The sequence below is a fragment of the Lactuca sativa genome, chromosome 2 (assembly GCF_002870075.4).
Source record: "Lactuca sativa cultivar Salinas chromosome 2, Lsat_Salinas_v11, whole genome shotgun sequence".
NCBI classification, from domain to species: Eukaryota; Viridiplantae; Streptophyta; class Magnoliopsida; order Asterales; family Asteraceae; genus Lactuca; species Lactuca sativa.
This window is the reverse complement of record NC_056624.2, coordinates 152,847,948-152,854,141: the sequence shown is the minus strand read 5'-3', so window position 1 is coordinate 152,854,141 and position 6,194 is coordinate 152,847,948. Positions and strand designations below refer to the sequence as shown.

Sequence of the window (6,194 nt, the reverse complement as noted above, 5' to 3'; positions counted from 1 at the left end):
TTTGGTTTGATAAAAATCCCAAATTGACATCCCATATTTTGTTTTGATGCTTCAATCGGATTTCCAGAAGTTGAATATTTAATAGGGTTTCAAAACTTGATGATTTATATTAGAAAAATATGCTCTTTTATGATCGTTGCATTAATTGGATCTTAGTGTTTGAATTAGCTCTGATGAATGAAGGAGGGTGCAGACTGTCGAATGGTTGTGACAGGTGGTGTAAAGTTTGATTGTGTCGACTGTGTGGGGATGACAATGAACATCGTACAACTGGTAAAGTGAGGGTAGAGGGCGAGGGGTGGCGGTGGTGCTTCATTTACAGTAATGATGCAAATGACCGGTTATGGTGGTGGTTAAGTGTGATGGTTTCAATATATTTGAATGTTTTGTTTCTGGTTTGATTTTCGAATTTAAGTTTAAGGTTTGATTTCTAGGTTTTCTTTTGATTTTGATTTATTTGAGATTTGAATTTCATTTGGATTTGATGTCACTGGTTAGTGGTGGTGGTTTGTTGATGGTTAGTGATGGTGGTTGCTAGAGGTAGACAAAATGTCGACTGGTGCTAGATTGCAGATGGTGGTTTTGCATATTTCCGGTGGTGGTGTAGATTTCCGGTGTGGTGGTGGTGATTAATTGTTCTTCAACATGTGTGTGTGTGTATGAGTGTGAGTGTGAGTGTGAGAGAGAGAAATTTCCTGATAAAAGTATAATAATAATAATAATAATAATAAAATGTAAATAACATTTTCAACCCTTCACCTTTTAAAATATCATATTCACCCATGTATTTGAATATTAGAAAATGTCGATTTCACCCATTTTATTTTCTAAACTTTTGTTTTATCTCCCATAATATGTATAATCTAATTTTCCTACAGTTATCACCTCTCTGGTTTTTCTAATCTTTCATATGTGTCGCTATAAATTAGAGGTGGTCAATGTTTCAGCATAAATTGTTTTGTCGTAAATTTAGAACTTTAGTTCGTTTATTTAATAAAAAGTAATGCATCTGTCGGGATATAAATTCGAGCTCGTCTACATTTAAACGTATTTTTTTTTTATATTTTCGTGCTTATTTTTATACGTGTAAGCCGGATCACATATGATACGTTTTTAATTATTTGAACTTCCATTCGTTAACTTAAAAAATATTACTTACTTATACATGTCATATGTAATACAATTTTATTATCTTTGTTTGGCATGGTTTTAGTCTCAGACTATTGTAGTTTGTCAGATTAAGTCTTTCTAAATTCATGTTCCACATGTAGCAACTTACTTTCTATTAATTTTCAAATGCATTACTGCAACGTGTAAAATCATAGTTTACTCTAAATTCAACAATAATAAGAAAAAAAAAGTTACGCTTTAAAAGAGAATTTGAAATGGAAAATATTGATGGGACTCAAATGTACATAACCATAAAAACAAAAGGGGCAAAAAGCAACCATTCATATTTCAAGGTCATAAACTATAACTTGGGTTTTTCTTTTATGCCCTAGAGCGTATACACACATTACAGCCGCTTACAGAAACGCATATATAAACACACACAACCCATTGATTCTAAATCCCCATCGCATACCAGATTCCAGGTAACTTGGTTTCGTTTTTTCTTTTAGTTAATAATCGTAGAGATGCTGTGATGATTAAATCTACCTATTTTATGAGGGAAAACTTGATTTTCTGCTCGTGATTAGAAACAACCAATGGATCCTTCTGAGCATCCTACTATCTCTCTCTGTGTTTTTTTTTAATTTTATTTTTTATTTAATTTATGCCTCTATAATATGCAATTGATTTTAGTTTTTGTCATTGAGGTGATGAGCAAGTTGTCGGAAAACACAATGTCGATCTAAAAATACTTCCAGACTACAATTATCTGATCAATGATTTAAACTTCTGTTTCTCGTTATTATGTTGTTTTTGAGTCTTTTGGATCTGTATTTTAAGACGAAAGTAATTTTCGGATTTTAATTTCCTGGAGTTCGTTTATTTACTAGGTATTAATAGGGAAAGGGATGGAAGTGATGATTATTTCCCCAGATGATCGAATTTGATTATACTGTGCGCTATTTAAACATTCTCTTTTTTAGAGAATCCAAGCCAGAAATCTGATCCATTTATTTTCATATTTGTCTAGTTAGTTTGTATCTTATACGAAAATTCGTTTTTAACGTATAAGAATGAAATCGAAAGTATTTGTGGACAACAAGTATTAGATTAATGGTGAATTAATCCTGATTTGTAATTGTTGTTAATTTTTGTGATGTTTTGATTCAAAGGTATTGTGGATCCTCTTGAATAAAGAGGTGAGAATGATGAGCTGATTATTGGTGTCTGCAACAAGATTGAAATCGATTTCGCCTATTGCAGTTATTATGTGGACATAAAAGTCGCAACGTAGCAGTCAATGATTAATGACTTCAGTGGTGAATCTTCATCCCATGAAAAGACTATTTAAGAACAAGAACAAACATGAAGTAGTTTAGGCCTCACAATGATAATGATAATGGACTTGATGGGTTAAACAAGCATGGTGCTTCGTGGATTGACATCAACCAGACTCAAACTTATTAACCTTGTAAGAACTGATGATTCCTAATCATAAACAGTTATATAATATTAAATTAGCAGACTAGGTGTAAAACTAATACACGGTTGATTAAAAAAAATCAAATATCAAAATGTAAACAATAAATATTTTTTAAAATAAAATTTTAAAATAAGGAATAAAAAACATATTAATTGCAATTTATTATCACAGTTACTATATTTAATACTTTACATATATACATGTAAATATTATGTGACTTTAATTTTAAAAATTGAAAAATCTAGAAATTGACATGTGGATTTTATTTTATTTTAAAAATATCACAAAATGACAAATGTTAAAACTTATGAGAGATTGACATGTGTCAAAATTGATTTTTATTTATTATAGTAGATTTTTTTTAACGGGCAAATATATTAAATAAAAGAGGTTCATCCTAGCAAGGGGCTAGGCTGCAACCCACCAGAAATAGTACAAAATAAGAATACAAATAGCCCTTTCAAATACAAGAGAAAGGGCAAACAGTCCAATTGATTTGATGATATCCACCATTCTTTCCGGAATTACAAACTCCTTTCTTTCGTCTATGTTTAAACCATAAATACACTGTTGATTTGATGATATCCACCATTCTTTCTGGAATTGTTTTTATGTTGTTGAACACCCTATCATTACGAGCTCTTCATGTGCACCAAAACATACCGTAAAAATGTTGGTTAACGTCCTCCTTCTCTGTGAACAATTTCCCCAACTGGAAGCAAAGTTCAGAACTTCAGCTACCTACGAGAAGCGGGACAGTTGGATTCCACACCATGTAAACACCCGATCGAGTATGGAACGCACAGCAGGGCATCCACATAATAAGTGATTAGTAGTCTCTTCCATTGCACCACAGTAGCTGCAATTCTTATCTACACTATTAATTCCTCGCCTGTGAATATTTACTGCGGAAAGAATCCAATCTAATTTTACGCGCCAAGCAAAACATGAGACTTTTAGTGGAACTACTTTAGTCCACAGGAAAGGACCCAAGGGAGTAATAGAGATTGAATTATCAATCGTCTGCCTCAAGCTCGACACCATGTATCGCCCTCCATTAGCCAAATCAGACACCCACGAAGCCTCCCTTAAGTATGCACCCCTTCTTATGACACTATTAAAAGGAATGTTGTGCTTGATCAGATCGAGTTTTACCTTAGCAATGGAACACCATACACGTGACCTCGATCTACTAGCAAGAAAGTCATCTGGTTTGTTGTCGAGCCTATGAATATCTCGAATCACCTTGGCCCATAGTGAATTTGGTTCTTTTTTTAATCTCCACCACCATTTACAACATAAGGCAATATTGTATGCTTTTAAGGAGCCAACATCCAAACCTCCTTTTTCCTTTGGAGCCAATATCTTGTCCTAACTCACCCAATAGATTTTCCTCAAGTCCTTTGAGCCACCCCATAAGAAGCGTAGTCTAATTCTCTCCAATTCGTTAAGAGTTGCACCTGGAGCAACAAAAAGAGAAAAATAATATGAAGGTAAGTGTGACAACACCGACTTGATGAGAGTAAGTCTTCTTCCAAAGGATAATGATCTTTCTAAAACATTTAAAGCAAAAATATAATTTGTAAGACGATCAATCTGCTTAATCTTGTGACATCGATTCATAGGAAAATTAATTAAGAAATAAATAAAACAGTCTCCTTCAGAGAAAAAAAATGTTATGCTTTTGAAGATAATTTGAAATAAATAAATATTGTTGAGGCTGAGATCTAAATATTCATAGAAAAACATTGATATCGGATGGCCATAAATAGTAACTTCGTTTTTTTATCTTTCACCCTAGTATTAAGAAACGCATAAAAAACCTAAAACCCTAACCTACATCATAGATAAACACAAGCGATTGATTCCCAAACTCCAATGTTGGTTTAGATGTGAGTAACTATATGTATGTTCGTTTTGTTCGTATGAATCTTGCACGTTGAAAACTAGGCATGTTGAAAATACCCGATTACCCGACCCGACCCGTTTTGAATTTGGGTATCGGGTATATATTTTTGGGTATTCGGATTACTCGATTTCTTTTGGGTATACTTGAAATAAAAGGGACCTTGAGCAATATCCACACTTATCCATCTGTTGTTCACGACTTTACCCTCGTTCCAGATCATTGATTTTAAAAAATAATAATAATAATAATAAAAATAAAATAAAATAAAAAACCTTGTCTGTTTCTTGAGTGTTCCATCGAAGTATCGAACCATACGAAGACAAAGAGACATCTCGAGAAGACTTCAAACTTAACTCAATTCATCGTCACCGGTCATCAAGTTGTCACCAACACTCACCGATTTAGACTTCAAGCTTCAAAGTAAGTGATTTTCTTGTAAATGATTTCAAAAATAGGGTCTTGGCTTCTTGCATTTAGGTTTCTTGTAAATAGTATTATTTTTGTGAAAGATTACTTGATATCTCAAATATTATTGACTAAAAATCTTAATGTTCAAAGTTTGAGTAACTTCATTTATGTCCTGTTTATACAAATAAGACAAATAGAGCATGTCATATCTACTTAATTACATTTATTTCGGGTAATACCTGAATTATCCAAACCCAACCTACTACCCGAATTTAACTGGGTCGGGTAACGGGTATTTTTTTTTAACATGAAATTCCCGAATTACCTGAAACCCAAAAAGTTACATGGTACATCCCTACTGAAAAATATATATTTTACGAAGAAAAACTTGTTTTTCTCCTGGTGATTAGAAAAAACCAATGGATCTGTATGAACATCCTACTATTTATGTGTTTTTTATGCCTATTAGCAATTTGGTTGTCATTGAGGTGATGAGAAAGTTGTCGAATATGTCGATTGCAAATTGCTTCTGATCAATAGTCCAAAATCTAAACTTATATTTATCGGTTTTAAGAAAATTTATTTTTATTTATAAGAATACCTTAATTTTTTTTTTAATTATTGATATCCACTTTCCTAGATTTGTTTTCAAACATGTAAGTTTTATATCTGAATTTTCCAAAATTGATTTATTAAATTAAATAAAATGAAGGGATGAGGATGGCAGAGAGAGAATATCCTCCTCATGAGAAAATGGTCAGAGAAAGAATGCTCCCCTTGATCATAAAATGCTCCGTTGTCAAAATAATTATAAGTCCTTAACGTTACCATGCATTTGGCAAAGTGATCGGATGCATGGAGAATGCACTCATAATGTGGGAATACGTTGATGGGTCGGAGTATGTGTTGGGTTAATCATGGAGTTTCAAGGATGTGTTTGCATTGTTGTTGAATGTGCTATAATGTGACAACCGTCAATTTTGGTCAAACAAAGTCAACAAAAGTCAATCAGGTAAACTCAACACGCATTAGGATTTAGGAGAAATGTGATACTCCTTAATATTACTAATGTACTATTGGCAAGTTATAATTCAAAATACCTATATTTTTACCAATTATTGAATATTAACCCTAATTAGGGTTAGTAACGTAAAAATCCGATGATTCAATTATATATTATTTAGGTATAAATAATACTCATAATACAATGTAGTTGAGTTCATAAACCTTATATTACATGACAAATTCATAACAAATGTTACATATATAGATTTTTTTGTG

General features: G+C 32.5%; 1 long non-coding RNA gene and 3 other non-coding genes across 5 annotated transcripts; all 4 read left to right on the top strand.

The window, feature by feature from the left end:
* The first annotated feature begins 1,488 nt into the window (after positions 1-1,488).
* LOC111906482 (uncharacterized) lies at positions 1,489-2,623 on the top strand. 2 transcript variants are annotated; one of them, XR_002855216.3, is made up of 2 exons: positions 1,489-1,595; positions 2,286-2,623. It is a non-coding gene; the product is annotated as an uncharacterized LOC111906482 (long non-coding RNA). The 2 variants fall into 2 exon arrangements; XR_002855215.3 differs by having other exon boundaries at positions 1,521-1,595; positions 2,004-2,623.
* LOC111906484 (small nucleolar RNA R41) lies at positions 1,634-1,731 on the top strand. Its single transcript, XR_002855218.1, has one exon. It is a non-coding gene; the product is annotated as a small nucleolar RNA R41 (small nucleolar RNA).
* LOC111906485 (small nucleolar RNA Z155) lies at positions 1,814-1,892 on the top strand. The gene has a single exon (XR_002855219.1). It is a non-coding gene; the product is annotated as a small nucleolar RNA Z155 (small nucleolar RNA).
* LOC111906483 (small nucleolar RNA Z103) lies at positions 2,022-2,123 on the top strand. Its single transcript, XR_002855217.1, has one exon. It is a non-coding gene; the product is annotated as a small nucleolar RNA Z103 (small nucleolar RNA).
* Positions 2,624-6,194: the final 3,571 nt, after the last annotated feature.